At 36.1% G+C, this 21225-nt stretch overlaps 1 non-coding gene across 1 annotated transcript; it reads left to right on the top strand.

Annotated features, from left to right (window-relative positions):
• Positions 1 to 18828: 18828 nt before the first annotated feature.
• Positions 18829 to 18960, top strand: LOC141421095 (small nucleolar RNA SNORA3/SNORA45 family). The gene has a single exon (XR_012445777.1). It is a non-coding gene; the product is annotated as a small nucleolar RNA SNORA3/SNORA45 family (small nucleolar RNA).
• The last annotated feature ends 2265 nt before the right edge of the window (positions 18961 to 21225 follow it).

The raw sequence follows: 21225 nt of genomic DNA, 5'->3' as shown, positions 1-21225 counted from the left end.
CTCACCATGCTAAGTGAAAATAAGCCAGGTGCAGAAAGGCAAATATCAAATGTTTTCTCTGAAATGCATAATGTAGTAAATAAAGACATGGAAACAGCAGGGAAACTATTTAGCAAGATGAAGGGGGGGAAAGAATGGGTAATGGAGGTGAATTTGGTCATGCATGTATAAAACGTAACCATGAAATCTATTATTTTTTATAATGAATATATACTATCAAATTTAAGTCAAAATGGATAAAAGGCATAAGTATCAAACTAAGACAATAATCTCTTCGAAGAAGACACAGAGTAAATATTTATGACCATGGATAAGGCAATTATTTCTTATATTTGACACAAAAGCACCCACAATATAAGAAAAGATGAAGTTTTCAACATGAAAAATTACAAATTTTGTGTTTCAAAGGACACAAGAAAGTAATGAGCAAAGAATGAGAGAGAGCATTTGCAAATAATATATATCCACCTGTGTTCTATTGTTACATCTGTAGAAAAAGACAAGTTATTTAAAAATGAACAAAAGATTTGAACTAAAATCTGAAGAAATACATGAAAAGATTTTCAAATTGACTGCAATTTTGGAACTATAAATCACCCTAATGTTATAGATATAAACATGAAGGGGCAATAACATTTTGGTGAGGATGTGGAGCAATTTGATTATTTATATTGCTGTTGGGAATATGAAATGATGTGTGTTCTTTGGGAAGAGTTTGATAGTACTTCAAAAAGTTATATTTGCTATATGATCCAGAAATTCTCCTTCTAGTTTTATACGTTTATACTCTAGTCATTGAAAACATATGTCCACAATGGAGCAGGATAATTTCTGCTTTAATAGTGGGAACAACTAAAATGTCCACCAATTGTAGAATGGATAAAGTAAATTTAGGTATCCACATAACTGAACATTTTTTAGCAATAGAAAAGAATGAATGTCTGATACATGCTACAACATGGATGATTGTTTAAATATTATGTTAAGCTAAATAGGCTAGCTATGAAAGATGACAAATATTGCCTGATTCCATTTATATGATATGTCTAGAAGGGAAAAATTCCACGGAGACAGACTACTGGTTGCAAGGACCTGGGATGAAGTATGGTGGAGGTTGACTGCTAGTGGGTATGCGACTTCTTTTACAGATAATGACAATGCTCAGAATCATATAGTGCTGATTGATGCACGGGGTTTTACATGTAACAAAAAATCACTGAGTTGTACATTTTTAAAAGTGTTTACTTCATAGTTTATGAATTACATCTCACTAAAATTTTAATGAAATATATATTATAATTTTAACACTCATTATCTTACTTCCAGTTCTTTGAGAAACTCAGTAAGAAGTGCTGGTAAGTTTTATGCAGAAAATTTATTGGGACTTTTATGGGTTAGCATCCCCACTAGAAAGTGAGGAAAATTTTTGCTTTACCCAGTTCCGTAGAGTTTTCTGAAGCTAGCAATGCTTTCACATTTCCCATCTGAGGCAAGAGAACATGAACATCACGCTTTTACATAGATCAGTCATTGTATTTGTGCTGCCCCGGGGAAGGGGGCTTAATTTTGTAGGGGGCTGCTCCCTTTGACTAATGGACGTACTCAACAATGAGCTTTCAACAGGCTGCCCTTAAGGTGAATGTAGGGGCAAAGTATTCTCTTGGTCCTGGAAGGGGAGGGATCCAGAGAGCTCTAAAACATTACTACACTCTATTTTCACTGCAAAGAGCTGCTGAAAATTGTTTACTCTCTTTTCCTGTAGTAAAGGAAGATCAGCTGAAAGAACTCAGAGCTTCACACTTGGCAGACCCTGTACCACTTGGACCACTCCACCAGCCCTGTTTTGTGTTGGGATTTTTTTGAGATAGGGTCTCACAAACTATTTTCCCAGGTTGGCTTTGAGCTGTGATCCTCCTGATCTCTGCCTCCCAAGTAGCTAGATTACAGGTATGAGCCACTGGTGCCTGGACATCACTTCCTTCTTTTACTGCCCTTTCTAGATTCCAATTGCCATGAGCACATAGCTCTGCTGCCCTTGGCTTCCCTGTAGGTGACACCCTGAGGGGTCTGAATGTTTGTTCACCAGACACCATCAGAACTGGGCAGCAGAGCAGAAAGAAACAATCCTGTGAATTACTTGGTGTTAGACACAGTCTTCCATTTACACATTGTGCAATTGCAGTTTTAACTACTCTTGATGATCAAATCAACTACCTCACCAGGGTGAAAATTCCTTTACTTACTGTTGCTCTCTTGGAAAATAGAGCTTTAGGTCACAAGACATTCCTGGCTTAAAGTTTAATGAATTTTTTCTGTGTTCTGATGAAAAACTTTCTCTTCTGGAGACCAGAGCTTAGAGTTGTGGAAAAGGGGCTCTAATTTATGGACAAATTTTCTGAGTAGATTACTATAATGTTTGCACACCCACATCTACTTCTTTCCCTTGTTTCTGAAACCATGCAGTCTACTCTTGAGGGACACAATATTATATAATAGTAATTGATTTAAAGAATATAGTGCCTTATAGAAAAGATGGAATCTTGCCCTCAAAGTGTAGTTGTCCAAACTCATGTCTCAGCTACACTTTATTATACAGTTTCATTGCTCTATAACATTGTTTCTCCACTAAACTAAGTATTTATTTCTTATGAGGCTGTCCTGTGCATTTTAACATAGTTACCTACATCACTGTCCTCCATTCATTATGTGCTAGTAGAAAAGGGGTCTCTAAACATTGGCTAAAGTCCCTGAGAGAGTAGAGATGTCCCTGATTAAGAATAACTGATTCAGAAGTTTATAATTACATCTCGACATACACAGAGCTTCTTCAGACTGCTCCAGCCTATGGGTGCAAATTTTATTATATTAACTTTAATATCCCAAATTCCAGAAAATTGTCACCCTTCTACTCATGTAAGATCTACAACATTTGTAATATTCACAAGAAGAAAAATAATACTAAAAGCAATATATATTGAATGCAATAAAAACTGTAAAAAATATGTGGAATTGTCAATAAAATACAAGATAGTAAGGAATTCCTCCTTATGTTCTCTCATGGCTCCCCAGATAAAACAATTAAAGGAAGTAAAGAAAGTTAAGTAGAACATTATGAAAAAGTACAGAATAAAATAAAAAGAGAGATGAGTGAAACTATAAGAACTGAAAGAAAAATATGAATATAATAGTAGAGTTGTATTAATTATTGGAATAGGTATTGAGGAACTGAAAAAGTAAATCTTTGGATTTCATAACAGAGTTGATAAGTTCTGAAAATAGTTATACAAAATATGTAAGGAAATTCACAAGAAAATTCATATACATTCATATATATGCACATATATACATAATTGAAGAAAACAGAATAATTATATCAACATCAATACCAAATATATGGTTAAATAATTATCCTAAATTATGAGATTGGAGGATGATGGAGTAAAAGAATCAGGCAATATCATCAATGAAGACCTAGGCACATGCTGCCAAATTTTTTAAAATAACTGAGATAAAGTAAATCAGCAATCCAAGCACAACAAAATTTTATTAAAGAACAATAACAACAACATGAAAACAAAGCCAGCAATAGCTTCTACCACTGAATGATGCATGATTTTTGGTATAAGTATTTTTCTATGTTTTCTTATTCCCCACATTTGGTCATAAGTCACATCTATAAATGGTACAATTTATGAACTTCCTGTAAAACCAGATATTATGCTGCATATGTTATAATACTTTAAAACTTTGTATATTTTGAGTAACTGTGTGTTTATCATGCGTTGTACTCCAGAACGTTGGTAATGGTTATAACAGAATGAGAAATACAATTAAATTTATGTTTCTCTTTGTGCCTTTGCAAATAAGTGTGATTTTATTTAATGATTGAAATACTCATTTATTTTTGAAGCGTGTCTTTTTTTTACATAAGAATGCATTTTGGGGTGTTTACAAATGTCAATTAAAAAATAAAATATTAAGAAAATCTAGGAGGAACTTTACCAAGACACCTGAGACAATAAGATGTAAAAGGATATATTTGACTACATAAGATTATATTTAGTTGAAAAGATATTCTAAACAAAACAAACAAAAAACAAAGTTAGATCTCATGATTGTACAAACTTAAGTCTTCCAGGAGAGAGGTCCTATAGGTTCATAGTTGCTTTATGAAAAATAAAGGTCATTCCCTATTGTGGTATAATTTTGTATAGGGTTCATACATCACTGTCGTTATCTCATGGACTCCAATCTCATTCAAGTGATTAAAAGGGCATGAAATTCTTTTTCTGCCAAATAACTTTGCACTCCTTCTCTGGTACAGGAGACAAGGGAAGAGAGATTTTACACTAGATTGGTATGTCATTGTCAACCTTCAAGTGGAGAATGCTGGAAAGTATATGTGGCCCTCACATGGAAAGCACTTTTATGATTCTCAACTCATGAAGGTCTTACTTACATTTTTCTGTTATATAACATTTTTTCCAAGCTGAAGAAAATGTCAGCTCTCCAGAGAATCTGCTACAGTTTAACTCTAGCCAAGATGTTCAATATTATTTTACCTGGAGCTAGAAGCATTTGTTTTTGAAACTGCACATAGTAACAATATGACATTGTATTTGTCAGAGGTTTCTTTTTTTTTTTCTTTTATTATTTATATGAGCATACAAGGCTTGGGTCATTTCTCCCCCCTGCCCCCACCCCCTCCCTTAACACCCACTCTGCCCCCTCACTCTCCTCCCCACCCCCTCAATACCCAGCAGAAACTATTTTGCCCTTATTTCTAATTTTGTTGTAGAGAGAGTATAAGCAATAATAGGAAGAAACAAGGGATTTTGCTGGTTGAGATAAGGATAGTTATACAGGGAGTTGACTCACATTAATTTCCTGTGCGTGTGTGTTACCTTCTAGGTTAATTCTTTTTGATCTCACCTTTTCATCTAGTTCCTGGTCCCCTTCTCCTATTGGCCTCAGTTGCTTTTAAGGTATCTGCTTTAGTTTCTCTGCATTAAGGGCAACAAATGCTAGCTAATTTTTTAGGTGTCTTCCCCATCCTCACCCCTCCCTTGTGTGCTTTCGCTTTTATCTTGTGCTCAAAGTCCAATCCCATTGTTGTGTTTGCCCTTGATCTAATGTCCACATATGAGGGAGAACATATGATGTTTGGTCTTTTGGGCCAGGCTAACCTCACTCAGAATGATGTTCTCCAATTCCATCCATTTACCAGCTAATGATAACATTTCATTCTTCTTCATGGCTGCATAAAATTCCATTGTGTATAGATACCACATTTTCTTAACCCATTCATCAGTGGTGGGGCATCTTGGCTGTTTCCATAACTTGGCTATTGTGAATAGTGCCGCAATAAACATGGGTGTGCAGGTGCCTCTGGAGTAACCTGTGTCACAGTCTTTTGGGTATATCCCCAAGAGTGGTATTGCTGGATCAAATGGTAGATCAATGTCTAGCTTTTTAAGTAGCCTCCAAATTTTTTTCCAGAGTAGTTGTACTAGTTTATAGGTAAGAAGTTTCTCAACGAAACCCCAGCAACACAGCAACTAAGATATAGCATAGATAAATGGGACCTCATAAAACTAAAAAGCTTCTGTTCATCAAAAGAAATGGTCTCTAAACTGAAGAGAACAACCACAGAGTGGGAGAAAATATTTGGCAGCTATGCATCAGACAAGGACTGATAACCAGAATATATAGGGAACTTAAAAAACTAAATTCTCCCAAAACTAATGAACCAATAAAGAAATGGGCAAGTGAACTAAACAGAACTTTCTCAAAAGAAGAAATTCAAATGGCCAAAAAACACATGAAAAAATGCTCACCATCTCTAGCAATAAAGGAAATGCAAATTAAAACCACACTAAGATTCCACCTCACCCCTGTTAGAATAGCCATCATTAGCAACACCAACAACAACAGGTGTTGTAGAGGATGTGAGGAAAAAGAAACCCTCTTACAGAGGTTTCTATTGTACTGAAATTTTGTTTTATTTTATCAAGCATTAAACTTTTAAAGAAAAATTATTAGACAGCAAAATAAACTTATCTTCTTGTTAAAAAAATCAAAATAGATAAATGTTAAACATGAACAATATTTCTGAGAAAGATGACAAAGACATAACACTAATGATATGCAAATAGTCTAAAAATTGATAAGTTTCAAATAACTCAATAGAAAAAATGAGTAACTGATATGAATATACATTTCATGAAAGAGAAAATCTGAGTATATAATAAACACATGAAAAATGCTCAAATTCAGTCATTATCAGGGATAATGCAATTTAAAGTAACAGTGAGTACCAAAATGGAAAATGTTTAAAAGCATGATAACACCTTTCTGCTGAAAGAGTTTCAGGTAAAAGATGATGTCCTAACATCATTGCTAATATAAATGTGCATTTTAGCAAGATAGCTAAAAGAAATTCAGCAGCATCTGTTAGAAAATATCATTTGGCTTAACAGTTTCATTGCTGGGTATATGAACAATTGCATTAAGTAAACATTTTAGTCTATAATGACATTTATATAAACATACATTTTACTCACTGGCAAAAGAGCAGAAAAAGAGATAATATATTCCTGAAATCCCATCAATCAGAGAAACACTGAATAAATTATAGTAAGTCCAAACAAGATAGGTCATCCAAACAAAAAATCAACAAAGAAATCCTAGAACTACATGACATCACAAATCAAATGAAGCTAACTGATGTCTACAGAATATTTCATCAACAACGGTACAATATACATTCTTCTCAGCAGCCACTGGAACTTTCTCCAAAATAGATCATATCATAGGTCACAAAGCAAGCCTCATCACATATAAGAAAATATAAATAACTTCCTGCATTCTATCTGATCCCAATGCATTAAAACTAAAACTCAGCAACAAAAGCAACAGCAGAAAATATGTAAACAATTGGAGGCTGAGTAACACATTGCTCAATGGTCAGTGGGTCATAGAAGAAATGAGAGGAAATCAGAAGGTTCCTGGAAGCTAATGAAAATGAAAACACCACCTACCACAACCTATGGAACACAACAAAAGCAGTCCTAAAGAAGAAAGTTTATAGCTATGAGTGCATGTATCAAAAGGACAGAAAGATCTCAAATAAATGACCTAATGCTACATCTCAAACTCCTAGAAAAACAAGAACAAGCAAAAGCTAAAACAAGCAGAAGGAGAGAAATAATACAAATAAGGGTTGAAATTAATGAAACAGAAACCAAAAAACCATGCAAAAAATCAATGAAACAAAGAGCTGGTTCTTTGAAAAAATAAACAAGATTGACAAGCCCCTGGCAAATCTGACTAAAATGAGGAGGGAAAAGACCCAAATTAGTAAAATCAGAAATGAAAAAGGAGAGATAAAAACAAACACTAAGGAAATCCAGGGAATCCTCAGAGACTACTTTGAGAACCTATTTTCCAATAAATTGGAAAATATTGAAGTAATGGACAAATTTCTAGATACTTATGACCATCCAAAACTGAACCAAGAGGATATTAACCACCTAAACAGATCTATAACACATAATGAAATTGAAGCAGCAATAGAGTCTCCCAAAAAAGAAAAGTCCAGGACCTGGATTTTTCAGGATTCTCAACTAAATTATACCAGACTTTCAAAAAAGAACTAATACCTACTCTCCTTAAACTTTTTCACAAAATAGAAATGGAAGGAACACTGACTAACTATGACTATGACTATGAACACTGACTGTGAAGCCAGCATTCCACTCATCCCAAAACCAGACAAGGACACACCCAAAAAGGAGAACAACAGGCCAGTCTCCTTAATGAATATCAATGCAAAAATCCTCAATAAAATAATAACAAACCAAACATATCAGAAAGATCATTCACCATGACCAATTCGTCCTCATAACAGAGATGCAAGTAAGGTTCAACCCATGCAAATCAATAAATGTAATACAGCACATTAATAATGACAAAAACCACTTGATCATCTTGATAGATGCAGAAAAAGAATTTGATAAGATCCAACACCACTTCATGATAAAAGCTCTAAGAAAACTAGGAATAGAAGGAAAGTACCTCAACATGATAAAGGCTATATATGTAAACCTATAGCCAACATCATACTTAATGGGGAAAAACTGAAACCATTTCCCCTAAAGTCAGGAATGAGACAAGAATGCCCACTCTCCCCACTCGTATTAAATATAGCCCTGGAATTCTTAGCCAGAGCAATAAGGCAAGAAGAAGAAATAAAAGGAATACAAATAGGTAAAGAAATAATCATAGTATCTCTATTTACAGATGACATGATCCTACCTCAAAGTCCCAAAAAAAATGCCACCCAAAAAATCCTAGATACCATAAACAGCTTTAGCAATGTAGCAGGATACAAAATCAACTTACAAAAATTAGTAACTTTTCTTTACACCAACAATGAATAAATTGAGAAAGAATATAGGAAAACAATTCCATTTACAATAGCCTCAATAAAATCAAGCAGCTAGGAATAAAGTTAACAAAAGATGTAAATGACCTCTACAAGGAGAACTACAAACCACTGAAGAAAGAGATTGAAGAAGACTACAGAAGATGGAAAGATCTCCCATGCTCATGGATTGACAGAATCAGCATAGTAAAAATGGCTATACTACCAAAAGCAATCTACACATTCAATGCAATTCCCATCAAAGTCCCAATGACATTCATCACACAGATTGAAAAATCTACCCTAAAGTTCATTTGGAAGCACAAGAGACCGAGAATAGCCAAGGCAATGCAATGCTGGCAGTATCACAATACCCGACTTCAAACTATATTACAAAGCAATAGCAATAAAAAGAAAATGGTACTGGCACAAAATCAGATATGAAGACCAATGGAACAGACTAAAGGACCCAGATATAAATGCACTCAGCTATGCCCACTTTATTTTTGACAAAGGTGCCAAAAGCATATCATGGAGAAAAGACAGCCTCTTCAACAAATGTTGATCAGAAAAGTGGTTATCTGCCTGCAAAAAACTGAAAATAGATCCATGCTTGTCACCCTGTGCTAGTATCAACTCAAAGTGGATTAAGGTCCTTACTATCAGACTTGAAATCTTGCAGTTAGTACAGGAAAGAGCAAGGAAGAGATTCCAAGATGGCAGCTAGAGGGAGGAAGCAGAAAGCGAGCCTCCTACAGTGAAATCTTGGAGAGACACTGAAGACACACTTTGCAGGCATAATCACTGAGAAGAGGCATAACTTTGACCCCTCCACACCTCCAGCCAGCGCAGAGAATCTCCACTTCATGTTAAATGGAGAAACCAGGAGGGCCCCGGGGCCGCCAGTCACCCGCGCCCAGACAACTTGGGAAGACGCGGACCAGGTGAGCTTTGCAGTACCACGGTACTCCCACAGACAAGCCTGGGCCAGAGCAGCATAGCCCCCTGGACAGACTGCTCTCCACCCGGGGAAAAAAGAGAAACTGACTAATAAGCAATAAGAACAATAAAGACACGCAGGAAAGAGGGTGGGGCACACTGAGCACCAAAGATTAGGGGAAGGGAATCCTTCCTGGGACTGTAAATAAACAAGCTGGGTGGGCCAGAGAGGCTCTGGTGGGAGCAGGGGCGCACACCCAGCAACCAGGAACAGGAAAGCTTGTGAAAGGGGCAGTGGGAGGAAAACTCCACAGGGCAGGGGGGAAGACCCACCTCCCACATGAACTGTAAATAAACACGCAGGCCTGACAACGTGGGTGCAGTGTCACCTTTCCCAGTGTGCTTGGAAAGAGGAAAGCTTGTAGCAGAGGCTCAGCACAGAAGAACTCTGAATAAACAAAGCCTGCAGGGCCAGGTGAGTGCTAAGCTCACCCCAGAGATCTGCATAAATAACGCCTCCAGCAACATCAGGCTGACAGCAGCGGGCAGGCAAGCCACGGCTGCAGATACCATTCTCAGAACTGTCTCCAGACTCTTTTTTTTCTTTTTCTCCCTACCTATGATGAGAGAACAACCGAATTACACCTGCATGCTGAAAAACTTACTGAAACTGTATTGCATTTGAACTTGGGACATTTGGTGGGGTTTTTTGTGTGTGTGTGTTTGTGTGTGTGCATGTGTAGTTTTGTTCTACTTTATGTGTCCCCTTTGAGGAGACAACTACAGAACATCTGAGGCACCATTTCCAGGACACCCAAATTATTAAGACTGAAACTTCATTGCATTTGAACTTGGAGGTTTTTTTTTTTTTTAATTTTCTATTTTTCATTTTATTTGAATTCATTTTTATATATAGATATTTCTTTCATTTACTTATTTTTTATTTTTATTGTTATCTTTATTTATTTATTTTTGATTTTCAATACTCTCTCTGTCTCTCTAATGTCTGTTCAGCTTACTGTCAATTAGTACACTAATGCTCCCTGTTTATACCTTTGAAACTTTCTTGTCTGAAACCTTGTTCTGCTTTCTCCCTCTTGTCTGTGTATTTGTTTTCCCCTTTTCTTTAACTTCTTGCTTTCCATCTCAGCTCACACTTCCACTCTAAATATCACCATTGTTATTATTACAAACTATAAAATACTTAATTGAACACAGTACAGGGACAGTAACAACACCAAAAACAATGACGGGAAGACAGAAAAAACAGGAAAACCAGTTTCCCCACAGCAAAAAATTAGTACAGGAACCAGAGGGGAATGAAGAGAACAGAAACTCAGATCCAGCCTCCAACAAAATGAAGATAAACTATGCCAAAGGACCCAATTAAGCCCACAAGAATAATTTAAAAGAAGACATACTACAGGTACTCAATGAGAATTTTATAGAGATGATACTGGATAGGGTCAACCAAAATGTACAGGAGACACTCAAGAAATTCCAAGACAACAAAAATAGAGAATTTGAAAAAGCAAAAGAAGAAATAAAGGAAAACATAGAAGCACTGTATAAACACCAAAGTGAAACAGAGAACACGATGAATAAATGGATAAATGAACTCAGGACAAAAATGGAAACATTAAAGAGGAAACCACTCAGAATATGGAAAAACTCAGAAAAAAGAACAAAACAGAACTGCAAAACAAAACGGAAGGCCAATCCAGCAGAACAGAATAAACAGAAGACAGAATCTCAGAACTTGAAGATGAAATGGTAATTAAAGGAAAAACCAAAGAACTATTAATTAAACAACTCAAGACCTGTGAAAAGAAAATGCAAGAACTCACTGACTCCATCAAAAGACCAAACTTGAGAATCATGGGCATCGAAGAAGGAGAAGAGGTGCAAGTGAAGGGAATGCGTAATATATTTGACAAAATAATAATGGAAAATTTCCCAAATGTAGAGAAAGATATTCCCATACAGATGCAAGAGGCCTCCAGGACACCAAACAGACCAGATCAAAATAGAACTACCCCACGACATATCATCATTAAAACAACAAGTTCAGAAACTAAGGAAAGAATATTGAAGGCTGTAAGAGAGAAAAAGCAAGTAACATACAAAGGTAAACCCATCAAAATCACAGCAGACTTCTCAACAGAAACATTAAAAGCAAGAAGAGCGTGGGGTGAGATCTTCCGGGCACTGAATGAAAATAACTTCAACCCCAGGATACTCTACCCAGCAAAACTATCATTCAAAATAGATGGAGCAATAAAAGTCTTCCATGATAAGCAGAAACTAAAACAATATGTGACCACAAAGCCACCACTACAAAAGATTCTGCAAGGGATTCTGCACACAGAAAGTGAAACCCAACTTAACCATGAAAAGATAGGCAGCACCAAACCACAGGAAAAGAAAAAGCAAGAAAGTAGAGAGTAACCTCAACTTAGGTACACACAATCAAACCTTCAAACAACTAAGACAACTAAATGACAGGAATCACCACATACCTATCAGTACTAATGTTAATGTTAATTCACCAGTCAAAAGGCATCACTTGATGAAATGGATTAAAAAGGAAGATCCAACAATTTGTTGCTTACAGGAGACCCATCTCACTGACAGAAATAAGCATAGGCTTAGGATGAAAGGCTGGAAGAAGATTTACCAAGCCAATGGCTCCTGAAAACAGGCAGGAGTAGCAATATTTATCTCTGACAAAGTAGACTTCAAGCCTACATTGATCAAATGAGATAAAGAAGGACATTCCATACTAATAAAAGGGGAAATAGACCAAAAGGAAATAATAATTACCAACCTGTATGCACCCAATGTCAATGCACACAATTTCATTGAACATACCCTGAAAGACCTAAAAGCATATATAAATGCCAACACAGTGGTTGTGGGAGACTTTAACACCCCATTATCATCAATAGATAGGTCATCCAAACAAAAAATCAATAAAGAAATCTAAGATCTAAACTATGCAATAGATCAAGTGGACCTAGTTGATGTCTACACAACATTTCATCCAACTTCTACACAATATACATTCTTCTCAGCAGCCCATGGAACCTTCTCCAAAATAGATCATATCCTAGGGCACAAAGCAAGTCTCAGCAAATATAAGAAAATAGAAATTATACTGTGCATACTATCTGATCACAATGCAGTAAAAGTAAAACTCAACAACAAAAGTAAAGACAAAAAACATGCAAACAGCTGGAAACTAAATAACTCATTACTTAATGAAGAATGGATCATCGATGAAATAAAAGAGGAAATTAAAAAGTTCCTGGAAGTCAATGAAAATGAAAACACAACCTACCAGAACCTATGGGACACAGCTAAGGCAGTCCTGAGAGGAAAGTTTATAGCCATGAGTGCATATATTAAAAAGATTGAAAGATCCCAAATCAATGACCTAATGATACATCTCAAACTCCTAGAAAAACAAGAACAAGCAAATCCCAAAACAAATAGAAGGAGAGAAATAATAAAAATAAGAGCTGAAATCAATGAAATAGAAACCAAAAAAACCATACAAAGAATTAATGAAACAAAAAGTTGGTTCTTTGAAAAAATAAACAAGATCGATAGACCCCTGGCAAACCTGACTAAAATGAGGAGAGAAAAAAGCCCAAATTAGTAGAATCAGGAATGCAAAAGGGGAGATAACAACAAACACCATGGAAGTCCAGGAAATCATCAGAGACTACTTTGAGAACCTATATTCAAATAAATTTGAAAATCTTAAAGAAATCGACAGGTTTCTAGATACATATGATCATCTAAAACTGAACCAAGAGGAAATTAATCACCTGAATAGACCTATAACACAAAATGAAATTGAAGCAGCAATCAAGAGTCTCTCCAAAAAGAAAAGTCCAGGACCTGATGGATTCTCTGCTGAATTCTACCAGACCTTTAAAGAAGAACTGATACCAACCCTCCTTAAACTGTTCCATGTAATAGAAAGGGAAGGAAAACCACCAAACACATTTTATGAAGCCAGTATTACACTTACCCAAAACCAGGCAAAGACACCCCCGAAAAGGAGAACTATAGGCCAATCTCCTTAATGAACATTGATGCAAAAATCCTCAACAAAATAATGGCAAACCGAATTCAACAACACATCAAAAAGATTATTCACCACGACCAAGTAGGCTTCATCCCAGGGATGCAGGGGTGGTTCAACATACAAAAATCAATAAGCGTAATAAACCACATTAACAGAAGCAAAGACAAAAACCATTTGATCATCTCAATAGATGCAGAAAAAGCCTTTGATAAGATCCAACATCATTTCATGATAAAAGCTCTAAGAAAACTAGGAATAGAAGGAAAGTTCATCAACATTATAAAAGCTATATATGACAAACCTACAGCCAGCATTATACTTAACAGAGAAAAACTGAAACCATTCCCTCTAAAATCAGGAACCAGACAAGGATGCCCACTATCTCCACTGCTATTCAACATAGTACTGGAATTCCTAGCCAGAGCAATTAGGCAAGAAGAAGGAATAAAAAGAATACAAATAGGTAAAGAAACTGTCAAAATATCCCTATTTGCACATGACATGATCCTATACCTTAAAGACCCAAAAAACTCTATTCAGAAGCTTCTAGACATCATCAATAGCTATAGCAAGGTAGCAGGATATAAAATCAACATAGAAAAATCATTAGCATTTCTATACACTAACAATGACCAAACTGAAAAAGAATGTATGAAAACAATTCCATTTACAATAACCTCAAAAAAAATCAAATACCTAGGTGTAAACCTAACAAAAGATGTGAAAGACCTCTACAAGGAAAACTATAAACTTCTGAAGAAAGAGATTGAGGAAGACTATAGAAAGTGGAGAGATCTCCCATGCTCATGGATTGGTAGAATCATAATAGTAAAAATGTTGATACTCTCAAATGTAATCTACATGTTTAATGAAATTCCCATCAAAATTCCAATGACATTCATTAAAGAGATTGAAAAATCTACCATTAAATTTATATGGAAACACAAGAGGCCACGAATAGCCAAGGCAATACTCAGTCAAAAGAATAATGCTGGAGGTATCACGATACCTGTCTTCAAACTATATTACAAAGCAATAACAATAAAAACAGCATGGTACTGGCACAAAAACAGACATGAAGACCAGTGGAACAGAATAGAGGACCCAGATATGAACCCACAAAACTATAACCCACTTGACTTTGACAAAGGAGCTAAAAATATACGGTGGAGAAATAGCAGCCTCTTCAACAAAAACTGCTGGGAAAACTGGTTAGCAGTCTGCAAAAAACTGAAACTAGATCCATATATATCACCCTATAGCAATATTAACTCAAAATGGATCAAGGATCTTAATATCAGACCCCAAACTCTTAAGTTCATACAGGAAAGAGTAGGAAATACTCTGGAGTTAGTAGGTATAGGTAAGAACTTTCTCAACAAAATCCCAGCAACACCGCAACTAAGAGATAGCTTAGATAAATGGGACCTCATAAAGCTAAAAAGCTTCTGTTCATCAAAAGAAATGGTCTCTAAACTGAAGAGAACACCCACAGAGTGGGAGAAAATATTTGCCAGCTATACACCAGACAAAGAACTGATAACCAGAATATATAGGGAACTCAAAAAACTAAATTCTCCCAAAACTAATGAACCAATAAAGAAATGGGCAAGTGAACTAAACAGAACTTTCTCAAAAGAAGAAATTCAAATGGCCAAAAAACACATGAAAAAATGCTCACCATCTCTAGAAATAAAGGAAATGCAAATCAAAACCACGCTAGATTCCACCTCACCCCTGTTAGAATAGCCATCATCAGCAACACCACCAACAACAGGTTTTGGCGAGGATGCGGGGGAAAAAAGGAACCCTCTTGCATTGTTAGTGGGAATGTAGACTAGTACAACCACTCTGGAAAAAAATTTGGAGGCTACTTAAAAAGCTAGACATGATCTACCATTTCATCCAGTAATACCACTCTTGGGGATATACCCAAAAGACTGTGACACAGGTTACTCCAGAGGCACCTGCACACCCATGTTTATTGCAGCACTATTCACAATAGCCAAGTTATGGAAACAGCCAAGATGCCCCACCACTGACGAATGGGTTAAGAAAATGTGGTATCTATACACAATGGAATTTTATGCAGCCATGAAGAAGAACGAAATGTTATCATTCGCTGGTAAATGAGTGAGGTTAGCCTGGCCCTCATATGTGGACATTAGATCAAGGGCAAACACAACAATGGGATTGGACTTTGAGCACATGATAAAAGCGAAAGCACACAAGGGAGGGGTGAGGATGGGGAAGACACCTAAAAAATTAGCTAGCATTTGTTGCCCTTAATGCAGAGAAACTAAAGCAGATACCTTAAAAGCAACTGAGGCCAAGAGGAAAAGGGGAACAGGTACTAGAGAAAAGGTTAGATCAAAAAGAATTAACCTAGAAGGTAACACCCACGCACAGGAAATCAATGTGAGTCAACTCCCTGTATAGCTATCCTTATCTCAACCAGCAAAAACCCTTGTTCTTTCCTATTATGGCTTATACTCTCTCTACAACAAAATTAGAAATAAGGGCAAAATAGTTTCTGCTGGATATTGAGGGGGTGGGAGGGAGAAGGAGTGGGCAGAGTGGGTGGTAAGGGAGAGGTGGGGGCAAGGGGGAGAAATGACCCAAGCCTTATATGCACATATGAATAATAAAATAAAAAAAATTTAAAAAAAAGAGCAAGGAATACTCTGGAAACAATAGGCATAGGCAAGGACTTCCTCAGTAGAACTCCAGCAGCCCAACAACTAAGAGAATGGATGTACAAATGGGACTTCATAAAATTAAAAAGCTTCTGCACAACAAAAAAAATGGTCTCTAAACTGAAGAGACTACCCACAGAGTGGGAGAAAATATTTGCTAGCCATACATCTACGGACTGATAACCAGAATATACAGTGAGCTCAAACACTACATTCCCCCAAAATCAATGAACCAATAAAGAAGTGGGAAACTGAACTAAACAGAACTTATTCAAAGGAAGAAGTTTAAATTTTGTAAATCAATGGTTAACGAAACAATTCTCTTTATCCATATGTTCTAATTCTTAAATTACACATAAAAATATGTAACATCGTCAACATAATATGCCAAGAGGATGGGCAATTACAAGAAGAATGGTAAGTAAGTTTTCAAGTTCTAGATTTAGTATGTTTTCAAGATGAATCAGCCATGCCTCTTTGCAGCTCAAAGAGGGTATGATATCCTTGACACCAGACATCTTTCCGAGTAGGCTAAGACTTAAAGGGTGTTCAAAGTGGTAGAGAAATTATACTTGAACTTTAGTGCTTCTCATAGATTAAGTCAGCTAACAGATTTAGAAAATTAGAGCAGATTATTGGAGTACTGGTTAGCAACTGTTGGATGTGGAGTAGCAAATGCACTTCTGTCACATTGGGTCACTGAGATTTCTTGATCTTGCTATTACAGTAGTTAAACCAATACAGTATATTTAGAATTGTGCATATTTATGTTAGGATTTTTAAATTTATAAGTTAGACATGTGAAATAATTTAGAGAAGAATTTTTTCTAAAGACCAACATAAATATGCTGAGCATTTTGCCCTACAGTTGGAGGTAGCAACTGGGCACCTAAAAGAAATACTATGGTCAACGTTTATTGTAGTTTTAGCAAGGCTATTGACCATGTTGTTCAGACTCCTTTTAGCTCTGTATTTGCTAATAAAAGGGTGACGTGTAGTGAGCTGCACCAACACGAAGGGAAATGTCCAGTCAAATTCTGTGTCTTATTATTCATTATGTCATTATGTCTCAGTCCTCATTCTCAGTGGCAACTTTGATAAAGACAGATGAGGAATGCTTATCTAATTTGCAGGCGATGAAACCAGAAAGAGATAATATGGTATGTCAGAATTAAGGTTCAAAGTAAAAGTCTGATAAAATGGACTGAAACAAAGAAAACAAAATTTAACAAACATAAATGTAAGATATTGAACTTAGTTTCAATATAAATTGACTCTCTAGACACATATAGTTTATTATAAAGGGCAAAACTAGAGACATTTCTGAAGGAAAGGACATCACTTCAAAACCCACAGTTGCCAGATATGTCGTACCAAAATGATTCTGTGGTTGCTCTAAAAACTTACTCAAAAAAAGGAGTGCAGTTATATGTGGAATCCTTAAAATAGTGTTTTCAGTGAGGATGTTTTGGAAATTTATGGGTATGTGTTTATTGTTCTAATCCTTTTACTATGGTGTGTATTACTGGCCAGCAATGCCAGCCATCCTTCAATGCACAAGTCAGACTAAAACTCTAAAAAATTAGCTGACATCATTCATGACCTTCAAATATCCTGGGGATTATATTGATTAAAATTATTGATAATCAACTGAGCTTAACATCTAGCTACATGCAATAAAATATTCTGGGTATTTTTGATATACTGAATTTTCCAGGGATAAAAACTACTACATATAAAATGAAAAATTGTACTTATTTTTTTGTTCAGAATTTTACTAGGAGCTACTTATAACTTCAGAGAATTATGCAACAGGTAGCTATATCACTCACTCCCTTTATCAGTCTGTGTTTGAGGTTGGTGCCTCAATGGAGAGCTTTTGTACAGGTGTACTCATCTCCTTTGTTTATTATATCCACTATTGCAGTCTTTAAACAAATTTTTGTGATATTGGAGTTTGATCTCAGGGCCTCGTGTTTACTAGCCAGGCACTGTACCATCTAAGTCATACTATCAACCCTTTTTGCTTTGGTTATTTAGAGTCTTGCATTTGTGCCTGGGCTGTGATCCTCATACTTATGCTTCTCTTGTGTAGGTGGAATGACAGACACACATTGCCACAAACAGCTTTTTGTTGTTGTTGTTAAGATGGGGGAAGGAGGTCTCTTTTACTTTTTTTAGCCAGACTGGCCTTGAACTGCTATCCTCCTGATTTCTGCTTCTTAAGTTGCTGGGGTTATAGGCTCAAACTAATGTGCTCAGCTCAGGATTGTTATCTTGTACATGCATTTACATATTGTAGTATCCATTATTTTATTATATGTTACTTTTCTGAAAAGTCTCATCTATATTATACTTAGGAGACTATATTGACTTTTGTAGACAATTTTCTATTAATATATTTAGAAGCTAGTAAAGAGAGTATTACTAAAATATTTGTTATTAAAAGAGGTGCCAAAATTACATAGGGATTAAAAAATGCTGTTAAAAATCCTGTATCTCATATATAAAATACTTAATGTCCTCCAGAATTTAGAATTGTACTGATCTAATGACTTGTGATATAATAATAAGTAGTTCATCTGAGTCCTTCCAGAGGCTACATGGCTCAGAACAGTCAAGAGAAGTTACACAGAAGCAGATTTCAGCTCAAATTAAAAGACTTTATCACAGCCGAGACTAGAGTCACATCCTGACACAGCACTTGTCCTGATGTGCTAGAGTTCTCAGAGAGAATCAACTGGTCTTGACCCACTAGTAGGGGGTAGTCAGTGCCCCTGTTAGTGCCCAGATCAGAAACATGCCTTCTGGATCCCAGAAAGTTTGGGTTGGCAGGTCTCTTATGTCCTTTAGGAGTTGGTATTTGCTGTAGCGTACTGTAAATCCTTTTCTCTCTCTCTAGGAAAAAAAAAAGACTTTATCACATTTGGATTTCTCTCAGCTATACAGGCTGTTCCAGCAGATACTAACCACAAAGAAAAATGGTAAAGATTAGTATTGACTATCATATTTCAGAATTATTGAAGAAGAGTTTTCTGCATTGGGGTAAGATGTTTGGTCCAGAGGTTAAGTCACTCTTAACTCTAAGATTCAGTGAATGCTGTGCATTATTTAGTTCAATTTTGACATGAAATTCCCTTCTTCAATATCCTAATACATGATTATCACATTCCAGACAATGAGGAGCTTACTATCTTCTGTGTATTCCTGTCTCTACTTATTTCAGAGAAATGTATATTTTATTTATCCTTAAACTATTTTCAGAGGAAGTTGGCAGAGAAACACGTTTCCACAAAGAGTTCATGACATCTAATGACAGCACAAAGGATCAGAAAACTTTTTTTCTGACACTCAGCTTTTTTTTTCTACTTTTAGATCTTGAAATATTTAAAACCAGGTGCTGTGTTTTCAGTACCCTTGATAATGAGTCACTTCTCACTTCAGCTGGTTTCCTATTTGCTGGCCAAACCTCACTGGATGATATTGCAATTTTAAAAATCCTTTCATGTCATGAGAATACAACTGTGCGTACCATCCTCATACGACGTCCAGTGAGTTTATTAGCTCCGCTGAGCATCCGCTCTATATTTCAGTAATCTAGGGAACCTAAGTGACTGAAGCACTGAAGTCAAAGAATAAAACATACTGTAACAAATCAAGTACACATTAAATACTGATGTGTATAATTAACATCCTTTAATGAACACTCTCCTGATGGGTTATTTTTCAACACAGCTAGAAATCTTAGCAGATGAAGATGCCCCTCTCCCCACCCTGATAGATCAGAACATGAACATAAAATCGTTACAGACTTTTCAGTTCTGAAGATCTGGAGGGGCACCTCAAGTCCCTTGCATGATAAAAGCAAATATAAAGTAGCAATTTTTGACAAAATTGTCAGTAGAGGATTGCTAGTAAGATGCCCGGGCACTGGTCTGGAGAGCTGACCTCTGTGCTCTCCACCGGTGTATTTTACTGCTTTGAGCCTTGTTGACATTTGTTTGTTTAAGTGTGCTTCTTCTTTGCTTCTACAACATTAAGTCAAAAGGAACACAAACTTCCTCTCAGTAAAAATTGGACATAGGCAAAATTAAGGATACTTGTGATCATCTGCTACAGCCCCGCCATTCAGTGTCCAGTATGTTAAATGGTTTGCCAAAATCACACACCTAGTTATTATTACAGATTGATCTAAAAAAGACATCTGACAACCAGCCTTATTCTTTTTCAATGATTCTATGTAATATGAGATGTTGGGACAGAGGATTCATATGAAAGGTATATGTCTCATAGACCTGTCAATATTTCTTAAAATCAAAAATATGAATAAAAAATGAATAGAGATACTGTTATTGAAAAACACTGTCAAAATACCAAAATGAGGGTTTTGGAGGGGGTTTTCTCATTATTGTCATAACATGGATTTATTAGTCATTTAGCTAATTGAGCACAGTGAATGTTACAAGATATGGAAGCCTCATTTGAAGGGCAGACAAAATTGTTATTTCTGACAGACTACTAAGCCTAAGGCTCAGACAATAAAAGTGAATAAGATATGTAAAACTGGTGGGGTCTATGTGGGATGATCATACAATTTATGCACAAAATGAGATGAAAGGGGGCATTGATACCAACAGTATAAACCATGCTGCCTTACAAAACCAGACTCTTGTGCTAGACATATGAATGAACCGCAGGAGATCCTAAACACGTAACAGTATAAAAAATTAGCGTTTCTAAGGCTGCCCTGGGAAATTGAGTTATGAAACCCATAACTCATTGAAACCTTGAAAAGGGAAGACCTATTTAAGCAGTGAAAAATATACTTAATCACAGTGTTGCCCAGAGAGCTTGGATTTTCAAAGCCAAATCTCTAAAACTAATAAACCAACACAAACAGGTAGACTAAACAGCATAGCAGTACCTTGTTTACATCCATAAATATCAGAGCAAACTCTATTTGTGCTTCAACTTTCAACCTACTTGCAAATGATGTCATTATGCAGACCTTGCTTTGGCATGAAGACATAATTAGTATTCAGTCTGACAGAAAACCATTTCATTTAATT

Source organism: Castor canadensis, chromosome 2 (assembly GCF_047511655.1).
Source record: "Castor canadensis chromosome 2, mCasCan1.hap1v2, whole genome shotgun sequence".
Lineage (NCBI taxonomy): Eukaryota > Metazoa > Chordata > Mammalia > Rodentia > Castoridae > Castor > Castor canadensis.
Note: the sequence above shows the minus strand (reverse complement) of the source record. Positions and strands in the feature narration are given on the sequence as shown.